General features: G+C 45.6%; 1 protein-coding gene across 4 annotated transcripts in view; it reads right to left on the bottom strand.

Moving 5' to 3' along the window:
- LOC137357117 (fibroblast growth factor receptor 1-like) overlaps positions 1 to 24,589 on the bottom strand; it is a 296,290-nt gene that overhangs the window by 152,168 nt on the left and 119,533 nt on the right. Inside the window, exon 2 of one of the 4 annotated variants that reach the window (XM_068023163.1) lies at positions 951 to 1,035. The exons of 2 other annotated variants lie outside the window; for them this stretch is intronic. The gene's annotated coding sequence lies outside the window, so the exon portion shown is untranslated. The remainder of the gene's footprint in view (positions 1 to 950; positions 1,036 to 24,589) is intronic. One more of the 4 variants, XM_068023160.1, reaches the window with a different exon arrangement.

The raw sequence follows: 24,589 nt of genomic DNA, 5'->3' as shown, positions 1-24,589 counted from the left end.
CAGGTCAACTCTCCTGGCGGATGTGGGGCTTCATCCGGTGAGTCGCTGCTCCTTGGCAACCAGTAAAATGCCAGCAATCGATGCCTGCTCTCAGCCAGGGCAGGGGGTGTGATGGTACAACTGACTTCAGCTCCTCCTGGGCCAGACAACTGTTGCTGTCCAGATCAGATAGGAGTACTATGCGGTTCGCCTCCAGCCAAAAAACTCATTGTGTAATTTCATGTCATTTCTACGTGGATAATGGTTAGTTGGACACATGACTGAAGGGCATCTTTCCCTGTAGAACCATCCCCCAGCAGTGAGAGAAGGGCAGAGGTGGGTATGAGAAATACCACTGCAAAAAAGGAACAACCCAACAGTGTCTGATTGGAATAGACATTTGATTGAATTGGAGAGTAACATGATACAGTGAAACAGTACCACAATCTAATGAGACTCAGTGATGCAGTGAGTTAGACTCTCCTCTGCACTCTGGCAATGGTATGCAGGCAGTTTTCACATTAACATTATTGTAATTTAGAGTCCTTTTAAACAACAGACTCCCTTGAAAATTCAACTGCCTCATAATCAACATCAACTGTTTATTTGTGGAGGCCCAGGACCTTGAGTAAAAAGCAAAAGTTTGAACATTCAGATGAAGACTGAACCAGTGACAGATTCCCACACTGTTGGGGTACAGAGGGTATAGTCAGTTGGAAGCCTGCCCTTTGAACTTTGACACAGAGGTTGGCAATCAATAACGGTCTTTTACATCCACCTGAGATGGCAGATGGGGCCTCGGTTTAAAGTCTCAGCTGGAAGCAGCACTCTCTCAGTAGTGCACTGCTGTGCCATCCGAGATTCTGTGCTTAAGTCTCTGCAATGGGATTTGAAGCCAAAACCTGCTAACTCAGAGGAAAGAGTTTGACCAACTGAGCTGATGTGAACATGAATATACAGTGTGTACAAACCTACCGACTACAGGAGAGCTGCTACACTGACCCCATGGTTTGGTCTTTCAAACTTCTCCTTCAGTCCTGGGAATTCCTTATCCACCTGCAATGTCAATAAGGGTTTGATTTAGATTTTGATGGGAAAGTTCATTTTTTTAAAAATTCATTCATGAGATGTAGATGTCACTGGCAAGACCAACCTTTATTGCCCACATGAAGGTGGTGGTGATAACTGAGTGACTTGCTCAGCCATTTCAGAGGGCATTTTATGTGTTAACCACATTGCTGTGGGTCTGGAGTCACATGTAGGCCAGACCAGGTAAGGATGGCAGATTTCCTTCCCTAAAGGACATTCGTGAATCAGATGGGTTTTTACAACAATCCGGTGGTTTCATGGTCACCATTACTGAGACTAGCTTTATTTTATGAGTTGATTTTAAATTGGGATTTGAACCCATGTCTCTGGATTATTAGACTCGTAACAAAACCACTATGCTACTGTACCCAGTACCTCAGAGCAGGGATGAAAACTAGAGACTGTGACCCAGCACTCTCCACCCTGCCAGTTCTCATGTTTTACTGCAAGTTCCTCACGTCCCTGCTGGAGAATTCCTGGAACGTCATGTACCATACCAGCAGGGGCAGCATTTGTGGGCCTTGTCTGACTTCTCACGTTCCCTCCAATCCCTTCCAAATTGATGGAATATCAACACCCCACAAACTACAAGGGGATGGGGTCTAGGGTTGAGATAACAAAGAGAGTCTGTGGCCACTGAATTTAAAAATTATGGCTTGTGGACGATCTGGATGGACAGGGCAGGAGGGACAATACTCATCCCCTGTTCTTGCACACTGCTTCAGCCTCACCAGCACCCATACCTGATTGCCACCTTCTCCATTTCTCATTCTCTCCTCTGCAGCTGGTTCTCTACAAACCCACGACAAAGGCTCGCCTCCCTAAATAGGCCATCAGCACAAACAAAAAGGGGGCAAGTGCACCAAGTTGGGGGCTTGCAGATTAGCTTGCAAACAGAATCTACATTAATTTGCAGCTTGTACACAGTCATTTGTGGTGCCCCATCGACCGGTTTACAATTGTGAGATACATTTCAAATGGATTGCACTGGTTGCTAGAAAATGCAATCACCCTGTGGTTTGCACTCCACTGACATCAGACTTGAAAAAGAAAGAGAGAAAGACTTGCATTTATGTAGCACCTTTCACAACCACAGGAAGTTCCAAAGTGCTTTACAGCCAATGAAATAGTTATGGAGAGTAGTCTGCTCCACCATTTAACAAGATCATGGCTGATCTGTACACCAACTACTTTTATTCGCCTTAGCTTCATATCCCTTAATACCCTTACCCGACAAAAATCTATCCAGCACAATCTTGGTAGCTCCAACTGTCCCAGGCTCCACATCCTTTCGGGGAAGACAATTCCACATTTCTATTTCCCTTTTTGTGAAAATGTGGATCCTGATTTCACTCCTCAATGGCCCAGCTCCCATTTTAAGATTGTTTCCCCTCAATCCTGATTCCCCCACCAAAGGAAGTAGATTCTCTTCATCTACCCTACTGAATCCTTTTAACAATTGGAACACCTCAATAAGATCTCCTAAATTGATCTTCCAAACTCAAGGGAATGCAAATTCAGTTTTCTTTCTTTTGGGCCTCCTTATCTCGAGAGACAATGGATACGCGCCTGGAGGTGGTCAGTGGTTTGTGAAGCAGCGCCTGGAGTGGCTATAAAGGAAATTCAGTTTATGTCCTTATAATTGAACCTTTTAAGCCTAGTTAACATTCTGCTGAATCTGTGCTTCACCCCGTCCAAGGCCAATGTATCCTTCCCGAGTACGGTGTTTCGAACTGAACACAATCGTCCAGAGGGGAGCTGACCAATGCTCTTTACAATAACACCGCAAAAGGCAGGTTAATGATTTGGCACAGGAACCTCATCACACCTGGCATCCCAAATGTTCAAACATCTTTTTCAATGGCGTCTGCATTCATTACACTTGCAGTTTTTCTTTAAAAGCAAAATACTGCGGATGCTGGAAATCTGAAATAAAAACAAGAAATGCTGGAAATATCCAGCAGGTCTGGCAGCATCAGTTTTTCCTTCATCTTTTTAATTCCCAGCTGCTTCAATTCATTTTACACAAGTGAAAATATGATTCCCCTTGCGACAACAAAACAAGTTGCTTCACACAAGGAATTGCTTCTGAACGGCAGCAGCTGTTCTACTGACTTTTGTTCCCAATCTATGAGAAACAATCTTCAAACCGAGGAGGGCAGTGGAAGAGGCTCAAGTCCTGCTTCAGCCAAATCAAGGTGGTAGAAGAATTGCTTGGCATTTTCACTGACTTCACTGAAGTCTTTGACAGTCTGGCACCACGGTCTGTTCAAGCTGCCACCAAGTTGGAGCTTGCCAACAGCATTCAACGGCTTCAGAATTCTGTATCAGGGCTATTAGTCAAAGAGTCATAGAGAGATACAGCACTGAAACAGGCCCTTCGGCCCACCGAGTCTGTGCCGACCATTTATACTAATCCTACATTAATCCCATATTCCCTACCACATCCCCTCAATTAATCTCACCTTCCCTCAATTCTCCTACCACTTACCTACACTAGGGGCAATTCACAGTGGCCAATTTACCTATCAACCTGCAAGGCTTTGGCTGTGGGAGGAAACGGGAGCACCTGGTGGAAACCCACGCAGTCACAGGGAGAACTTGCAAACTCCGCACAAGCCCAATGATTCTCCAACAATGATTTACAAGATTGATTCCTGACTGCTGCTTTTCCCTTCATGATCTTCTTCATTCCTCAGTAATGTATTGAACACTCAAGTGAGTGCCAACATGAAGGAACTTGTGATCTGTTGTTGCTGAAACAGTGCAAGAGAGTACTAACTGTCGCTGAGTATTAATCAGACAAGGCAAAAGTATGGCCTCAATGTCACCAAGCTGGAAATAATGGCCCCTTTTTAATGAATCTCAAATGAGAGTCAGAATCTGGACATTGAGCACCAAGTAGAACTGACCAAAATGCATCACCTCCAACTGGGAATGACAAACAATATCGGCTCAAGATGTTACAGTAAGTGTGGCTGCCTGGACCTCAGGTCAGCTGGACCACATCTGGGTCACTGGAAACCGCTCTGAACGATGGAAACCTTGCTACTTCCCACTGCTGTGTATCATGGCAACACTTGAAGTGAGAGGATCAATAAAATACAGAAGAGTATACAGCCCATGCGACATGCTCTAGATTAAGCTCCCGAGAACCATGTGCATCCACCCACATGGAAACAATTCTGAGGGACAGGATTAATCTCCACTTGCAGAGGCAGGGATTAATCAGGGATAGTCAGCATGGCTTTGTCAGGGGGAGATCATGTCTAACAAATCTGATTGAAAGTTTTCGAGGAGGTGACTAGATGTGTAGATGAGGGTAAAGCAGTTGATGTAGTCGACATGGACTTCAGTAAGGCTTTTGATAAGGTCCCGCATGGGAGATTGGTCAAGAAGGTAACAGCCCATGGGATCCAGGGCAATTTGGCAAATTGGATCCAAAATTGGCTTAGTGGCAGGGGGCAGAGGGTGATGGTCAAGGGTTGTTTTTGCGAGTGGAAGCCTGTGACCAGTGGTATACTGCAGGATCGGTGCTGGGACCCTTGCTGTTTGTAGTGTACATTAATGATTTAGACATGAATATCGGAGGTATGATCAGTAAGTTCGCAGATGACACAAAAATTGGTGGTGTTGTAAATAGTGAGGAGGAAAGCCTTAGATTACAGGACGATATAGATGGCCTGGTAAGATGGGCAGAACAGTGGCAGATGGAATTTAATCCTGAAAAGTGTGAGGTATTGCATTTTGGGAGGACTAACAAGGCAAGGGAATACACAATGGATGGCAGGACCCTAGGAGGTACAGAAAGTCAGATGGACCTTGGTGTAATTGTCCATAGATCACTGATGGCAGCAGCACAGGTAGATAAAGTGGTTAGGAAGGCATATGAGATACTTGCCTTTATAAGCAGAGGTACAGAATTCAAAAGCAGGGAGGTTATGATGGAGCTGTAGAAAACGCTAGTTAGACCACAGCTGGAGTATTGTGTACAGTTCTGGGCACCACACTATAGGAAGGATGTGATTGTACTGGAGAGGGTGCAGAGGAGATTCACCAGGATGTTGCCTGGTTTGGAGCATTTCAGCTATGAAGAGAGACTGGGTAGGGTAGGGTTGTTTACCTTGGAGCAGAGAAGGCTGAGGGGGGACCTGATTGAGGTATACAAAATTATGAGGGGCATAGATAGGTTGGCGTGAAGGAGCAGAGAGAGGTAGCAAGGCAGAGAGGTTTAGGAAGGGAATTCCAGAGCTTAGGAGCTAGACTGTTGAAGGCATGGCCACCAATGGTGGAGTGATGTAAATCGGGGATGCCCAAGAGTCCAGAATTGGAGAGGAGCAGAGATCTGAGAGAGATATCGGAGGTTACAGAGATAGTGAGGGTACCCAGGTTAATCCTGGGCCTGGTTAGACAGATGACCTGCAGTCAGATTTAATTTAGTAAAACAACACAATCAGGCGAGGAAGGGCAATGCAGCCTCAAGGTCAAAGTCACCAGGGAGCTCAGCTGAGATAACTGGGGGACACAGCCACTGCTCCCTGGGTGGCCCTTACCAAGATGACAAAGCTGGGGTGGAGACACTCTTCAGCAAGAAACTTCAAACAGTTTTCAAAAGAAGAGATTTATTTGAAATGAAGAAAGGTAAGGTCCCCCCATCAGAAATGTTATAGAGTTATACAGCACAGAAACAGGCCCATCGGCCCATCGTGTCTGTGCCAGCCATCAAGTCCTAGCTATTCTAATCCCATTTTCCAGCACTTGGCCCGTAGCCTTGCATGCTATGGTGTTTCAAGTGCTCATCTAAATACTTCTTAAATGTTGTGAGGGTTCCTGCCTCTACCACCCCTTCAGGCAGTGTGTTCCAGATTCCAACCACCCTCTGGGTTAAAATGTATTTCCTCAAATCCCCTCTAAACCGCCTGCCCCTGACCTTAAATCTCCGCCCTCTGGTTATTGACCCCTCCGCTAAGGGAAAAAGTTTCTTCCTATCTACCCTATCTATGCCCCTCATAAATTTGTATACCTCAATCAGGTCCCCCCTCAGCCTTCTCTGATCCAAGGGAAACAACCCTACCCTACCCAGTCTCTCTTTGTAGCTGAAATGCTCCAGCCCAGGCAACATCCTGGTGAATCTCCTCTGCACCCTCTCCAGTGCAATCACATCCTTCCTATAGTGTGGTGAACAGAACTGTACACAGTACTCCAGCTGTGGTCTAACTAGCGTTTTCTACAGCTCCATCATAACCTCTCCGCTCTTATATTCGATGCTTCAGCTAATAATAGCAGCTAATAAACCCATATGCCTTCCTAACCACCTTATCTACCCATGCTGCTGCCTTCAGGGATCTATGGACACCACGGTCCCTCTGACCCTCTGTACCTCCGAGAGTCATACCATCCATTGTATATTCCATTGCCTTGTTAGTCCTCCCAAAATGCATCACCTCACACTTTTCATGATTAATTTCCATTTGCCACTGTTCCGCCCATCTTACCAGCCCATCTATACCGTCCTGTAATCCAAGGCTTTCCTCCTCACTATTTACAACACCACTGACTTTTGTGTCATCTGCAAAACTACTAATCATACCTCCTATATTCATGTCTAAATCATTAATGTACACTACAAACAGCAAGAGTCCCAGCACTGATCCCTGCAGTATACCACTGGTCACAGGCTTCCAATTGCAAAAACAACCCTCGACCATCACCCTCTGCCCCCTGCCACTAAGCCAATTTTGGATCCAATTTGCCAAATTGCCCTGGATCCCGTGGGCTGTTACCTTCTTGACCAATCTCCCATGCAGGACCTTATCAAAAGCCTTACTGAAGTCCATGTCGACTACATCAAGTGCTTTACCCTCATCTACACACCTAGTCACCTCCTCGAAAATTTTCAATCAGATTTGTTAGACATGATCTCCCCCTGACAAAGCCGTGCTGACTATCCCTGATTAATTCCTGCCTCTCCAAGTGGAGATTAATCCTGTCCCTCAGAATTGTTTCCAATAGTTTCCCAACACTGATGTTAGACTCACCGGCCTGTAATTACCTGGTTTGTCCCTGCTACCCTTCTTGAATAATGGTACCACATTCGCTGTCCTCCAGTCCTCTGGCACCTCTCCTGTGGCCAGAGAGGATTTGAAAATGTGTGTCAGAGCCCCTGCTATCTCCTCCCTTGCCTCACATAACAGCCTGGGATACATCTCATCTGGGCCTGGGGATTTATCCACTTTTAAGCCCACTAAAACAGCTAATATTTCCTCCCTTTCAATGTTAATATGTTCAAGTATATCACAATCCCCCACCTTGATCTCTACACCTACATCATCCTTCTCCATAGTGAACACAGATGAAAAGTAATCATTTAAAACCTCAGCTATGTCCTCTGGCTCCACACACAGATTGCCACTTTGGTCCCGAATGGGCTCTACTCTTTCCCTGGTTATCCTCTTGCCCTCAATATAAAACACCTTGGGATTTTCATTTATCTTGCCTGCCAGTGTTTTTTCATGTCCCCTCTTCGCTCTCCTCATTACTTTTTTTTTTAAGTACTCCCTACACTTTCTATACTCCTCTAGGGCCTCCGCTGTTTTCAGAGCTCTGAATCTGCCATAAGCCTCCTTTTTTCCCCCTTATCCAATCCTCTATATCCATTGAGATCCAGGGTTCCCTGGTTTTGTTGGTCCTACCCTTCACCTTGTCATGAACAATCCCAGGTTGGTTTGCTTTCCCCTTTCATTCCCTCGTGCCCACAATCCTGAGGACCATATCTCTTGTTGGCCAGTCAGCCAACAGCTGACACAGATCCCACATGGACAACCAAACATCATGACTCTCCCACTGGCATACACAGAGCCTTGATTTGATGTTATTCTTCTCACTTCCTTCACAGCGGCGCAGTGGTTAGCACCGCAGCCTCACAGCTCCAGCGACCCGGGTTCAATTCTGGGTACTGCCTGTGTGGAGTTTGCAAGTTCTCCCTGTGTCTGCGTGGGTTTCCTCCGGGTGCTCCGATTTCCTCCCACAAGCCAAAAGACTTGCAGGTTGATAGGTTAATTGGCTGTTATAAATTGCCCCTAGTATAGGTAGGTGGCAGGGAAATATATAGGGACAGGTGGGGATGTGGTAGGAATAAGGGATTAGTGTAGGATTAGTATAAAAATGGGTGGTTAATGGTCGGCACAGACTCGGTGGGCCGAAGGGCCTGTTTCAGTGCTGTATCTCTAAATCTAAAATCTCTAAAAAATCTAATACATCATCAACAACAACTAGCATGGATATTGCATCTTTAACGTACATAGTCAAAGCCATTAGGACAGCTGACCAAAAGTTTGATCAATGAGGTAATGTTTAAGGAGAGAGGGGTGGAGAAATTTGTTGAGAGATTTCCAGAGTTTATGGCCCAGACAACTGAAGGCACGGTCATCAATTTGGTGGGTCAAAGAATTGGGAGATTCACAAGAGCTCAGAATTGGAGGAACACACAACTCTTGGAGGCTTGTAGGTGGTCACAGGGAGGGGCAATGCCATGGAGGGGCCAATCTTGAATCAATACATTAAGAGGGTTGTCCCATTGTAAGCCCCCTGCACAGAGCACTCCTGAACTGGCCGTGTGGCACACCGTGGAAATTGTCAGATTTCCCCTCTCCTGCCTCAACAGAGCCACAGCGAATCATTGCTACCGCCACATGGGAACACTTCAGATGTGGAAATGACTTTGGGTCAAGAGAAAAGATAACTGGAATCTTCACTGTGGTACAGACACCTATGCTTACTGAAAAAGGGCCTCAGAATGGTTCAGGACAAGGTTCCCGATTGTTCAATGGATAATTTTATCACATGGTGGGATTATGAGCCATGGAGAGCAGGCAGGCCTTGTGTCCAATCTTTAATCTGTGGAGACATCACTAACATCAGCTGGGGGAAGAAGCAACTCAAGATGTTCTTTACCCATTCGGACCTTGGCCACAAATGGATTTAATGGTGCATTTTCTTTCTGCCCAAAATCAGTGATGAGCAAGATTTCTAACTTGTTCACTCCTAGCTAAATTCCTGAATAATGGAAATGAGGGCTTCATGTGTTGAACAGGTCAGTGACATCTGGACTAGAAATGGTTTCAAATAGCAGTAAATGAAAACTTTAAGAGATACATTTTCAGCCTATTGAATGCTGAATGAAGGCTGGCTGCAGTAAAAGCTGAGTGGAGTGGCGAATGTTCCAGCTGCTGAAGGCAGCTTGTATTCATGGAAGAGTGAGCATCCAGATCAGGACAGAAAAGGAATGACAGCAAACAACACAGAACCAACAGGACTTTGACGTCATTTTATCTGACAGATTTTACAATTGCAGTGTCATGTTTACAGAATTTAAAGTGACGACTGTTCATTGAACAGGTTGAGAGAAAAGACTGAACAGGTTGGGGCTTTGTTCTTGACAATAGAGAAGATCTGATAGAAGTCTTTAAAATTATGAATGGTTTGAACATTCGCACTTGGCGGGGGTGAGGGAATCCAAAAGTCAGGGGCCAGAAATATAAGATAATGACGAATAAATCTGATCGGGCAATAGGACACATTTCTTTCCTCAGAGAGTGGTTCCATGTGAGCCGCTTGGAAGATGGCAGGATCCCCAAAGACACATTGTACAGCAAGCTCGCCACTGGTATCAGACCCACCGGCCGTCCATGTCTCCGCTTTAAAGACGTCTGCAAACGCGACATGAAGTCCTGTGACATTGACCACAAGTCGTGGGAGTCAGTTGCCAGTGATAGCCAGAGTTGGCGGGCAGCCATAAAGACGGGGTTAAAGTGTGGCAAGTCGAAGAGACTTAGTAGTTGGCAGGAAAAAAGACAGAGGCGCAAGGGGAGAGCCAACTGTGTAACAGCCCCGACAAACAAATTTCTCTGCAGCACCTGTGGAAGAGCCTGTCACTCTAGAATTGGTCTTTGTAGCCACTCCAGGCGCTGCTCCACACACCACTGACCACCTCCAGGCGCTTATCCATTGTCTCTCGAGATAAGGAGGCCAAAGAAGGTTAGAATGTGGAACTCGCTATCAAAGGAAGTGGTCGAGGCAAATACCTTTCAAAAGGAAACTCCAGAAAAAGGAATAGAAAGATATGCTGAAACACTGGGATGTGGCCAACGGAATGGGAAGAGACAAGTGTGGGGTATAAACACCAGCACAGACTAGCTGGGCTGAATGGCCTGTTTCTGTGCTCTCTAATCTACGTGCACTTCTCTGAACAGTGGTACAGGGTGGGGAAAGCATTTGGGATGTGTCCACCATTACCGGAATTCCTAATATTCTCTCTCAAATGATTAAGGAAGGGCAACAAACTGCAATATATTTGTAAACACACTACATTCAGCAGTTCCCACAAATGAGCAAACTCTGTCTGACAGACTGACCAAGTTCTCCAGCCCTGGATCTCACCAGTTGCCCAACTTTGTGATGTTAAGAGGTGGTCCTTCAATCCTTTATTCAAACTGGTGTTGCCATGGCGGGATAGGCTTCAGCAGGTTAGAAAATACCCAACACAGCAGCCTCTCTCTGTGATGAGTGCAAGGAAACACAGCATGTAGAGGGTAGGGAAATCTGGAAAAGGCTGGGATCTGACACTCGAGCAAGAGTTTTGGTAATGGGCAAGTTAAATGCCTTTTTTTTTTAGAGATACAGCACTGAAACAGGCCCTTCGGCCCACCGTGTCTGTGCCGACCATCAACCACCCACTTATACTAATCCTACCCTAATTCCATATTCCTCCCACATCCCCACCTGTTCCTATATTTCCCTACCACCTACCTATACTAGGGGCAATTTATAATAGCCAATTAACCTATCACCCTGCAAGTCTTTGGCATGTGGGAGGAAACCGGAGCACCCGGAGGAAACCCACGCAGACACAGGGAGAACTTGCAAACTCCACACAGGCAGTACCCAGATTTGAACCCGGGTCGCTGGAGCTGTGAGGCTGCGGTGCTAACCACTGCGCCACTGTGCCGCCCTGTTCCTGTGCCTGTCTGCTTTCAATCAGCCACTTCTTCCACCTGAACACATAAATTACTAAACTCCTCTCAATGCGTTCTGGTTTCAAATGTTGACGTCCCACACACCAGCCTGCCCCCACACAGCAGCCTGCCCCCACCCCCTGATAAAAAACACTCTGCTCTTTTACAGTTCCTGTCTAGACAGGAGCGTGCAGAAACATTGTTGTTTCTTTTCTCTGGGAATTGGGAAGAGAGAATAAAATGCCCACGTTAATTCTGGCAACTACCATTTAAATCACTTTGAAAACAGTAACAGGACACCTTCACACTCCCACGCATTGTCCAGTGGTGGATATGGAGTTGAGATGAAGGTAGACTGAAGTTGTTTTGGGGAATGGTGGGGAGGTGGAGAGCGGAGAAATACTCAGCATCCCCCATGAAGGAGGTTACTGAAAGGGAGGTTTCACCACACGATGTCTCCGTACAGGCAGCCATGTACAGTGCTTAGTGGTTTTCGAGCACAACACGCAGGCACAGGAGACCCATCAGTAACCACACTAAACTACACTCGGTGTACAATCTTTTACTGGTTTAAAGAGGTAACTTTGGAGATGTGAAATAATGGGCTGAGCTGGGGATAAGTGAGGATCATTGCCTGTACTCATTACACTGAAGGACTGAGGTCAGGTCAGAGCACCTCACTCCTCTGACATTCCAAGGTCAGTCTGACTGACCCGATGTGGGTCCACGGTTCATATAGATTTCAGATAGAACTTGCGTTTATATAGCACCTTTCATGCTCAGGGCCTCCCAAAGCACTTTCCAGCCTATGATGTACTCTTGAAAGTGTAGACACTGTAGGGAAACACTGCAGCCAATTTGCACACAGCAAGCTCCCACAAACAGCAATGGGATAATGATTGGCTAATCTGTGTTTTAGAGGTGAAAAGGGCGCCTCTATAAAAGACTGCAGCTTGTGTGCATGACTGGCAAATAAGCCTTTGTGTGCTCAGTCACTGCAGCACAACACAGTGGCTGTATGAGAAAGTCAACTGGGTATATATGACCTTCTCTCTGTTTTGCTGGCCGAAGCTGAAGTCTCAGGGGAGCCATTGATTACATAAGCAAGATTGGCTCTAGTACGTTTACACCAGTGAAATGAGGCCATTTCATGAATCACCACTTGGGGTAATTTCAGTTCCAGTCTTAACTGTTCAAAGTTTACAGAGAGCAGACCGAGCAATCTCAGAATCACCAGAGATGTGCAGCAACCAAGCCAGCCGCGGTTTAGTTACTAGGTTCATACGCTCATTATGTTGTCTCTTACTTGAGCACAGTGAGTGACACGCTGACCTTACAATCAGAAGATCGTGGGTTCAAGTCCCACTCCAGGAACGTCAGCAGTGAGAGAGTGCTGCATTGTCAGAGGTGCTGTCTTTCATCTACCCTCTCAGATGGATGTAAAAGATTCCACAGCACTATTTAGAAAGTGAGAGGACTTCTGCTTCTGTCCAAGCTAATATAACACCTCAAATTTTTATCACATTGGTGTTTGTGGGAGCTTGCTGTGCACAAACTGGCTACCTTATTAGCCTGCATTATAACAAGTGACTACACTTCAAAAGCACTTCATTGGCAATAAAGCATTTTGGCATTCTCAGGTCACAAAAGGACCTAGAGAGAGACCAGGTCTAACTTTTTTGTCTTTTCTCAGTTGGTTCTATCTGAATTTCACCAGGGAGTCTGTCACTAACAACATTTGGGTGTTGCCGTTTCAATTTTTCAACTGAATTTTACTCTGGCTCAATAGGGGAACAAAAAATGACCACAGCTTTAAATCTGCCAGCAAGCAAAGTGCACCCTAGTTGCCATTATAGTCCAACTTTGTGCTTTGAACAAAGAAATCCAGTGGGATGACACCATGCAGAGGCCACACGTCCAGCCATGTTCTGCCTTGAGCTATTATACCTTTGTTTAATGCCGCTCTGATGTTTTTCATGCGTTGTTTACAGCAGTGACCTGGAGATCAATCTTGAATTCCTGGAAATTGCAGGCAATTCTGGAGCGTTGGCAAACCCTATCTCAGGGCTCTGACCATGAATGGAAGTGGGACATCAAACAAAATGGACCATCCTCACTCAATACAACAAATAAAACAAACCCCCCTCTCATTTTCCCCTTTTTAAATCGGTGACCTCAACCAATATGATTTCAGAGCTGAGCTGGTGAAGATTTTTGAACGGAGCTGTATCATGGAGAGATACAGTGCTGAAACAGGCCTTTCGGCTCACTGAGTCTGTGCTGACCAACAACCTACATTAATCCTATATTCCCTACCACATCCCCACCATTCTCCTACCTACACTAGGAGCAATTTACAATGGCCAATTTACCTATCAACCTGCAAGTCTTTGGCTGTGGGAGGAAACCGGAGCACCCGGCGAAAACCCACGCGGTCACAGGGAGAACTTGCAAACTCTGCACAGGCAGGACCCAGAACTGAACCCAGGTCACTGGAGCTCCCCCTTTGTGAATCCTTGTTCACAGCTTTCCAATGACAAGGAAAAGAAATGAGCACAAACAGGCCTTCTTCGGTTTAAAGAAGTGAAATTTATTAAGCCTTAAACTTAAACTCTGCTACGGTTATGCCTACGGATATACAACGCACCCATGCTAGCATGCACACACAATACATACCTGCAAATAGGGACAGAAAAGCCAAGAAAAATAAAATGGAGAGGTTTGAGGCAGTCTCCAAACGGGGTTTCATGTTACTGTTTCGGTGGTTCCAGGTCGCCGTAGAGTCCTTATTAGTAGACAGCTGTTACTTTTCATTGGGGCCCAGTATTCTTCTTAAAGCTTGTTCATTGTAGGAGACTTTCCTCTCTTGGCGTTCAATCGTTTCAATGGTTTCCGAAGCTGGTGAGAGTGAGATGAGAGCAGACAGGAGAGAGGTGTTCTCAGTCCAGGAGCTAACAGCCTTCTGATTTCAAATTCTTTGTTGGAAGCTCAGAATCAAAAAACACATTCAGTCATGTGACCAAACTGGCCCAACCATGTCTGTTTGTATATTCAGCCATCTTAGCAGTTAACCTGGAATGCTCGCCTTTCCAAAAGTCCATTATGGATTAAATTGGAGCAGGGAATAGTCCCTTTGTTCCTTGAAGTACTGTCTTGGATATGCTAATATCTCTCTCCAGCCAAAGTTTCCAATTGTTTTTAAAGCAAGTTCTTTCTTCACCAGAAACAGTTTAAAATCAATGTTCACGTGGCAAAATTAATTTTCTTCATTCTTGACAGGTGGGGGGGGGGCGGTTTGCCTGACATGGTCAAGAATTTATCTACTTCTGCCTTGAAAATATTCAATGACTCTGCCTCCACCACTCTCTAGGGAAGAGAGTTCCACAGACTCACAACCCTCAGAGAAAAGAATTCTCCTCATCTCAGTCTTAAATAGGTGAACCCTTATTTTTAAACTGCGTCCTCTTCTTCTAGCCTCTCCCACAAGGGGAGACATCCTATCAGCATCTCCCCATCGAGTCCCCTCAGGATTTTACATGTTTCAATATCATCACCTCTCATTCTGACAAAGTCCAATGGATACAGACCCAACCTGTCCAACCTTTCTTCAGAAGATAACCCCCCCACAGGGCTAAGAAAGAGCCCTGCCCTGTGATCATGTCTCTCTTCACTTCTCAGTTCTGGCCTTTTCTCTCTGGAATTTCACTCCATCGCCTTTTTTGCTGTTTTTCTCTCTGGCTCAGTTCTCACCACCTCTCCTCTGCTCTCCAACTCTTTCACTCTGGTGTTCCTTTCACCTGGTTCCTAAGTCCTTGCCAAACTGTACCTGACTGAATTCCAATCACCATGCCTATATTACATAATAAATAGGAGCAGGTGTAGGCTGTACAGCCCCTGGAGCTGGCTCCACCATTCAATAAGATCATGGCTGATCTCCTACTTCAACTCCACTTTCCCACCCTATACCCATATCCATTGACTCCACCAGGACTGCTGCTTGAGGAGATGGCCACAGTAACTGCCAGCTGCATAAAGCTCTCCCACTCCACTCCATGCCTCTTGTAGGGCAGTATCATTGCCACTGATCCACATGGACCATCCTCAGCTGCTGGAGAAGAAACTCGAGCAAATGTAAAGAGTCACTTGAGGTTTGTGAATAACTGCCGCTTCTAAAGCAGCTGAAGCTTGTCGAGGTACAGCTCTTCAGGATGTGTTCCAGGCATGACTGCCCTTTGCTATGGCAACTTCCCCAGTTACCGTGGAAGCTATCCAGAGCGCAGTGGCAGCTGTACAGGAGTGTCGGGGGCAATAAACTACTGTGAGCCATGTTTGCTGGTAGATTCTGCTTCTGTTGACACTGGAGGTCCAGGTAGTGTCACCATGGAGGGGTGAGACACTGGAAACCACTGCCTTTGGATCAGCCAACTTTGGTGTCTCAGCCTGCTCCTGTTCATCTGTCTGTGCCCACCAACTCCTTCAGCGTTATGCCTGTGCCATCATATTCCCCCCATGGAGAAGGTGCTCCCAAAGTCTGCCCTTAATAAGCACTGCAGAGAAAATAATGATAATTTGGCTTTGTGCTCCAGTAGAACTACATTCAAAAAGCAAGTTGAGAAAGAGCAAAACTGTAACCTCAAAACTTTCACTTTCTCCCTCCTTCCATGTCCTCTTTCTTTCTCCTGCCTCGTGTTAGCAATCTCCCAGCAAAAGCAATGGTAAAGGTGGGAGCCCGGGCAATGTGGCAACTCGTGAGAGGAACAGGAGTAAAAGGACCGTTGCCTCAGATGTCCCAGAAATATCTCATCAGAAAGTACATTGACAAGAATACACTGTGTGATAGTTGCAAAGAGAGCTCCAAGCTCCAAACGGCCAGATCAGTCAGCACGAGGATGAAGAGGGAGGAGTGGTCACAAAGCTAGACTGTACTTTAGCACAAATCATCTTCAATGGTAAAAAGGAAAAACAAAAAAGGAAACTGATTCTAAAAGACCGAGCAAGCTGTCTGCTCCATAGAATTGACCCTGTGCCAACTCCACAACGACTTTCAAAGCCAAGATGCATTCTCCTCCCAAATCTAACGAAGGATTTCATGTAAGCACAGTGCACTGGGACTCTGGACTCACGAAAACAAAATCCAGTATCATGTGTAACATTGCTCAAGCAAAAACTGGACACTCAATCCCTCCCCAGCTACAATCCTCAGAACACGCAGAGATAGCCAAGACTAAAAACAGAGAGTGGATCATCAAATAAAAATTTGGAGAAAGTCACGGTGCTCTGCCCTGCTACCTCAACAATGTCTTTTACTATTTCCCACAGCAAGCCCAGCCCTTCTCGAGGTCTCTCTGAGTGAGATCATGCAATTAGTTACAAATTATGAGCAGTGCAATGTCCACTGGGAATCTGATGTAGATTTCAGGGAGGCATCTAGAGACCAACAGGAAAAAGTCACTTGATTTCCACTTTGCAGGGTTGACTCAGGTGGACTGAAACCAGCATTGATCAGATAGAGGACGCCGTCCTAAGTGACCAATTACAACCTTCAGCTCTGCAGTCCTGCCACATCCAGTTGTGAATGGTAGTGGACAAATACACAACTAACAGGAGTAGGAGGCTCCACAAATATCCCCATCCTCAACGATGGGGGAGCCCAGCACATCAGTGCGAAAGATAAGGCTGAAGTATTTGCATCCATCTTCAGCCAGAAGTGCCGAGTGGATGATCCATCCATGCCTCCTCCTGAAGTCCCCAGGATCCCAGATCCCAGTTCAGCCAATTCAATTCACTCCACGTGATATCGAGAAACAGCTGAAGGCAAAGGCTATGGGCCCTGACAACATTCCAGCAAGAGTACTGAAGTGCTGTGCTCCAGAACTGGCTGCACCCCTAGCCAAGCTGTTCCAGCACAGCTACAACACTGGCATCTCCCCAGCAATGTGGAAAGTTGCCCAGGTATGTCCTGTACACAAAAAGCAGGACAAGTCCAACCCGGCCAATTACCGCACCATCAGCCTGCTCTCAATCATCAGTAAACCGATGGAAGGTGTCATTAACAGTGCCATCAAGCGGCACTTGCTTCGCAATAACCTGCTCAGTGACACTCAGTTTGGGTTCCGCCAGGGCCACTCAGCTCCAGCCTTCATTACAGCCTTGGTTCAAACATGGACACAAGAGCTGAACTCCAGAGGTGAGGTAACAGTGACTGCCCTTGACATAAAGTCAGCATTTGACTGCGTATGGCATCAAGGAGCCCTAGCAAAACTGGAGTCAATGGAAATCGGGGGAAAACTCTCCACCGGTTGGAATCATACCTGGCTCAAAGAAAGATGGTTGTGGTTGTTGGAGGTCAATCATCTCAGTCACAGGACATCGCTGCAGGAGTTCTTCAATGTTGTCTCCTCGGCCCAACCATCTTCTGCTGCTTCATCAATGACTTTCCCTCCATCATAAGGTCAGTAGTGAGGATGTTCGCTGATGATTGCACAATGTTCAATACCATTTGCAGATCCTCATTTTCTAAAGCAGTCCATGCCTATGTGCAGCAAGACCTGGACAACATTCAAGCTTATGCTGATAAGTGGCAAGTAACATTCATGCCACGCAATTGCCAGGCAATGACCATCTCCAACAAGAGAGCATCTAACCAACTCTGCTTGACATTCAATGGTATTATCATCACTGAATCCCCCATTATCAACAAACTGGGTGTTGCCATTGACCAGAAACTGAATTGGACCAGGGACATAAATGCTGTGTCTACAAGAGCAGGTCAGAGGCTAGGAATTGTGTGGTGAGTAACTCATCCACAAAGCCTGTCCACCAACTACAAGTCAGGAGTGTGATGGAATACTCTCCATTTGCCTGGATGAGTGCAGCTCCAATTACATGCTACTCGACACCATCCAGGACAAAGCAGCCCGCTTAATTGGCACCCCATTCACAAACATTCACTCCCTCCACCACTGACCCACAGTGGCAGCAATGCGTACCATCTACAAGATGCACTGCAGCAACTCACCAGGCAGCACCTTCCAAACCCACAACCTCTACCACCTAGAAGGACAAGGGTAGGAGAGGCATGGGACCACCACCACCTGTACGTCAGACACCATCCTGACTTGGAACTATATTACCGTTCCTTCACTGTCGCTGGGTCAAAATCCTGGAACTCCCTTCCTAACAGCACTGTGGGTGTACCTGCACCCCAAGGACTGCAGCGGTTCAAGAAGGCAGCTCACCACCACCTTCGGCAATCATGGATGGGCAATAAATATTGGCTCAGTTAGCGATGCCCACATCCCATGAAACTGTTTTTATTCTATCGGCACATCAACAGTTCCAGATCTGGCAAACAGGTGGGTCACATCAAGTCTCAATAAAGGAAAAGAAAACTTGCATTTATATAGCCCCTTAAATAACCTCGGGAAATACCAAAGCACTTCACAGCCAATGGAGTCTTTTTGAAGTGTAGTCACTGTGATATGTCTAGGTAATCTGTATGTTTTTCTTGTTGTTGATTGAGTGAAAAATATTGGCCAGGACACCAAGGGGAACTCTCCTCTTATCTCCTACTTCAAAATGCACATGAACAATAGAACACAGGGTGGACAGTCCCTGACAAGGACTCGTGCCATTGCCAGAAGCTGGGGCCCCACCACTGGAGGAATCCTTGGGTTCTCTTCACATTTCTACCTCCTGATGTGTTGAGAGGCCATCTGCGAATAGCCAATTTGGGTTCTGGTCCAGAGTGATCGACCCTGGAAAAATCATTCCAGTAATGCACTTGCAAACGATGTGCAGAAACCCGAGTGTCGTCAAACCTTGGTCTCCTCCAGATAGGCCTCAAACCTGCTTAACCCCATTAGCAATGGGTCCCAGCAGAAACCAGAGCCCTGACACTAATAAGGTTATTGTGATCTCCTTACAAGTCAAGAAGTTGTCATTTACAAATGAAGTCAATGGGAACAAAACTCAATCTCAACAGAAAACCAACATTCTCTCCAGTGACTGCAGATGGTTCAGAAGCCAATCACAGTCAGTTACGCTGGGGACTGTGATATTTGATAACCCTTTACAAATGCTGGAATGCAGAAATGTGGAATGTTTTGACTAGTCAGGAGACAGTTTTTTCTAAAGAAAAATAAGAATAAGACCATTCACCCATCGACTGAACTTGTCATCGACCTATGAATATAACTTCACTGGAGAACTTTCAACAGTTCCAGTTACAATGTAGGTAGCTTGGCCAACCAATTACAAGAACCAAGTACATCAGTTCTGCCTAAATTCTTGATGTGATGGTGTTATTTTCAGGGAGAGGAAGCTTGCTTAATACATTCACCTCAGCTAAGCTTTGATTCACACTGAAAAACTTGCTTGAATACATTTTGAATGAGTTATTTACAATTGCGGAGAGAGTCAGGTTTTCATCCTTTTTAGAAAATGATTTCTGTACTGGGATCTTTTTTCCACCTACAAGCATTTACCAGTGAGGAACAGTGGATAGGGTTCAGGAGCACTAAGCTGATTCTTTCTTTTCACTATCTAAAACCAGCTGCATTGACCCTCCTGTGGCATCTAGCTGCAGGAGATCAGCTTGCTGTTTATTTGTTCTCAGATGTGGGTGACAATGGCATGGACCTGTTTACTGTCCATTCCAACAAGAAAGTGGTGGTGTACTCCTTGAAACCATGCAGTCCTTGTGGACCTTCTCTCCTGTCCCAAAGTTACTCTCGTCCAGCAACATCCTGGATGAGAAAGATAATCTGATTTCTTTTCTCCACTATCAAACCATCTCCTTAGATCCCTCTCCCCTTCTCCCTCCATCCTCACTTCCAACAACAACTGAGCACTAAGATTGAGACTTTCTGTTTAGCTGCCTCTGACACAAGCTGGATTTGTTGTGTTGAGTGCTGTGTTTTCCATCATCAATACTCCTTGACTTGAGCCTTGTGTAGATGGCGGAGAGGTTTTTGAGGAGTCAGTCACTCAGAGCGCACAGTGTCATGCTCTTGTATTTGCAGTGTTGACTGGCGGGCTGATCCAGTTCACTTTCTGGTCAGTGAATGTTGACAAGGGATTCATGATGGTGGTGTCTCTGGAAGTTAAGGGGAGATAGGTGGGCTTTCCCTTGTTCTAGATAGTCATTTACTGGCACAAACTTTACGCATGTTGCCCAATTCCTACTGTAGTTTGACATAGGCTGCTTCAAAACGGATAATTGAAGCCTTCCTGCTCCATGTAGCTTGGCACCCCACCAACAATCCAGTTACCCACTCAGTAGAAGATTCCAATCCTCTCATTTTAACCGTAGCAAGAACAGAAAAAGGAGGGGAAGTAATTGGGGATGCACTGAAGCCAGCTGTGCATTCACCTGCATTCTTGGCAAGAATGTGCTATATTAAACAGTACTCATTCTGTGATTCAATGAGGTCATTGCTGTCATTGTATTCCAAAACAAACAGCTTTTGGTAATTGGTTCCTAGCTTTGACACAGAATCAAATCTACGTGCAAACCAGCCCAAGGTTCATATTGAGTGTTCTGAATGATCTGGAGCTGGAGGAAACCAGATATTCTAATCTATTCAACATTTCCTTACACTGTGTGGGGTGGGGGTGTCTTCCACTGATAGTTCAAGCTCACTTAGCAGCACACCAAGAAGGTCGAAAAGGAAGCCCTGGATTGCGAAATCAATTAAGCCATGTTTCCTGCTTGTGATGACAATCCACTGACTGTAACTGGAAAGTGCAGACTGTACTGGGATCTGGAAGCTAACTTGATACATGAGCAGATGATCCCAATTCCTGCTGGTATTAACCTGAACACACTTCCGGATCAAACCAGTGGCAGAGTTGGGACTCAAACCTCCTTCCTTTTCTCTTTTCCCTCTTGGCCAACACAATGCTCTTCCACTGAGGCCGGTTGTTGGGCCCCGATCTGCCACACTAGCTGACATCAGTTCGCCCAGCGCAGAGCAGGAATTAAATTTGCCACCTTGTGATTTGTGCTGCTGTGCTGGGTGGGTCATTGGGCAGCTTTCCTGTGCATGGTGCTTCTGTGTGACACTCTCAGCCTTTTCTGTCACCTCTCACCTCAGTGAGGGTGCACAGTCTATCAAGTGTCCTTCACTTTTCCTCTGATACTATTCCACAGCAGATCCAGAGAGGCTTTGGACATGGTAGTTCCTTGCTGAGCTTTACAAAGCACCCAAGCTCACAGATATGTGCTCCTGGAACAACTGGGTCAGACACCCTATTAACTCCGTATCTGCGAAAGGGCCAAATTACTCATATGGGAGATGAATTCTGAGACTTTACACAGTAGGATTGTCCACACAGCACCTGGAACCCTCACTCAACTTAGGCATCCTGAACATACCCTTTCTTTAAAATAAATCAATTTACTCAAACGTTAACACTTGGTGTAGAAATAAAAGATTTTATTATAGGCATTTGCAGATGTATGCCATTCCTCTGTGCTATATTTTATCACTTTGTCCAATGGCAGGGTGGCCGAGACAATTGGAGCCCAGGCTCCACTACCCCGACGGGGACTAATACATACACATGGCCAGAATGATGCAGGCTGTGTAGACCCTGCGTCAGGGTGTTCTTGAAGGGGTAAGTGAGAGCCTGCTCCAAGGGCTCCCTGGGACCCCTCATGGAGCTGGCAGAACAGTTTATTTTTGTCTGTGGAATAATCATAAAAGCTTGCATTTACATCGTACCCTTAACATCAAAGACATCTCAAGGAGTTTCATTGAAGTGTGGGGAAAATGGCACATGATCATTTTAAAATATGATAAGTAAATCATACGACAGACTCCCAAATTTCCAAGATGCACTTCTGTGGAGCAGGAACTCCCCTTGAGGAACAGAGAGCTGGAAAGATACCTCTGTACTGCCACTGGTGCTTTCTATACTACAGGAAGCAAGGGTGGACATTGTGCAATCAAGAGCAGGATAAGGTTGCCAAAGGATTGGAGTATGAAGTCTCACTATAATTATACATGTCATTGGTGAGGCCACACCTGCAGTATTGGGTGCAGTTTTGGTCTCCTTAACTAAGGAAGGACATACTTGCCTTAGAGGGAATGCATTGAAGGTTCACGCAACTGATTGCTAAAATGAGGGGATTGTGCTGAGGAGAGATTGAGTAGACGAGGTGTATATTCCCTGGAGTTTAGAAGAGAGGTGATCTCACTGAAACATATCAAATTCTGAAGGGGCTTGATGGGGTAGATGCTGAGAAAATATTTCCCCTGGCTGGGAAATCTAAAACACAGGGTCACAGTGTCAAAACAAAAGGTCAGCCATTTAGGACTGAGATGAAGAGAAATATTTCACTTCGTGGCTTGTGACTCTTTGGAATTCTCGACTGCGGAGAGCTGTGGATGCTCAGCTGTCAAGTATATTCAAGACAGAGATCAACAGATCTTTGCATCGCAAAGGAATTGAGATAGATGATCAGCCATGATCTTATTGATTGGTGGAGCAAGATCGAAGGGCTGAATGGCCTACTGCCGTTGCTATTTCTATGTCCTCATGTCCTGAACAAGACTGTACTCACCCTGAGATCATCTTCATGTCACTGCAGACTTTCTAAAATGTGAGCTTTTCAATTGGTTAACTCCTGACCAATTGGCTTCCTGTGTGAGTTTGCGAATGATCCGGTGAAGTGCTTGAGCACATTTCACATAAATGCAAGTAGCAAGGAGCCATTCAGGTCAATGTGAAAGATCTCATGGCACGATGTCAAAGAGCAGGAGAGTTCTCCCACTGTCCTAGGCCAATATCTATCCCTCAACCAACATGATTGAAAAAAAAACACATAATCTGATCATTATCACATTGCTGTTGGTGTGGGAGCTTGCTGTGTGCAAATTGGCTGCCACGTTTCCTATGTTACAACACAGACTGCACTTCAGAAGCACTTCACTGGGAAGTCCCGAGGTTGTGAAAGGCACTATACAAATGCAAGTCTTTCTTTTTACTGAGGTTAATTCTGATCAGCCTCCTGTTACACATCTCCCTCCATTTTCAATTCTGTTGAAAGTAATTAGAAATGATAGACAAGATCAAACTGACTTCAACACTCTCACCCATTTCAAACAGTTTCCCAACATTAACATTGTCCCCACAAATAGACAATGGCTATCAAAACTCAAATGCAATTGTGTTAATCTAGCACACACAGGCTGGTATAAACAGGCACAAATCACAGGCACACCAAATAAAAAGGAATCTTTTCTGTCCCATGCTGCACTATCTGCTTTAACCTGCTGACTGGGGTGGAACTGTGAGTTAAATACTTTGGAGATGCGGATTGAATCCCACTCAGATTAAATGACAGGAAAGGGCTCAATTGTCACAACAACATTTTTCTAAATACCATTACTTATCTAAAAAAAATTGTGCGGCATCATAATCAAAACAGCAACCTTATATAGAAAATATCTTGTGAATGCACACACTTCCTGTTGGGAAAAAAAATTACAGGTCTCGGGAGAAAGAGCAAAGGAGTGTTACACAATGGTAGATGGTTGACAGTGGTGTTCCCCAAGGGTCAGAGCTGGGAGCACTGTTTTTTTTTTTGCTATATATAAATGACTTAGATCTTGGAATACAGAGCAGAATCTCAAAATGGCAACAAACTTGGAGATGCGGCAAACAGTGAGGTTGATATGAAATGCCTGCAACAGGACATATGGGCAGACAGGTGGCAGATGGAATTTAATACTGAAAAGTGTGAGTTGTTACATTTTGGCATAAGGAATAGGGCAAGGCAATATATACTTAATGACACAGTTCTAAAGAGTGTGCAGGAACAGAGGGACCTGGGAGTGCATGTGCATCAATCTTGATGGTGGCAGGACATTCAGAGAGTGGTTAATAAGGCATATGGGATCTTGGGCTTCATAAATAGAGGCATTGAGTACAAAAGCCGGGAAGTTATGCAGAGCCTTGGTTCAGCCGGGAAGGATGTGAGGGTCCTTGAGAGGGTGCAGAGGAGATTTACCAGAATGGTTCCAGGGATGGAAGTTCCAAGGTTAGGTTGGAAAAGCTGGGTTTGTTCTCCTTACAACAAAAGAGATTGTGGGGAGATTTAATAGAAGTGTACGAGATTATGACAGACTTAGATAAGTTAGACATGGAAAAACTGTTCTCATTAACTGACGGTGCAGGCACTAGGGGACACAAATTGAATGTTTTGGGAAAAATATGCAAGGGAAGTATCAGGAAGCATTTTTTAACACAGTGGGTGGTAATGACCTGGAACTCGCTGAGAGAAACAGACTTGCAGGACAATGGAGATCGAGCAAGGGAGTGGGACTGACTGAATAGTTCCATGGAGAGCTGGCACGGACTCAATGGGCCAAATGGCCTCCTTCTGTGCCGTAAATGACTGACTAAGTGGATAGCCAGTCGGGTATGATGGGCCAAATGGCCTCCTTCTGTGCTGAACAATTCTATTAGCTTTAAGGATCACCGTTAAAATCATTTTGGCC

The sequence above is a fragment of the Heterodontus francisci genome, chromosome 47, assembly GCF_036365525.1.
Source record: "Heterodontus francisci isolate sHetFra1 chromosome 47, sHetFra1.hap1, whole genome shotgun sequence".
NCBI lineage: Eukaryota > Metazoa > Chordata > Chondrichthyes > Heterodontiformes > Heterodontidae > Heterodontus > Heterodontus francisci.
Note: the sequence above shows the minus strand (reverse complement) of the source record. Positions and strands in the feature narration are given on the sequence as shown.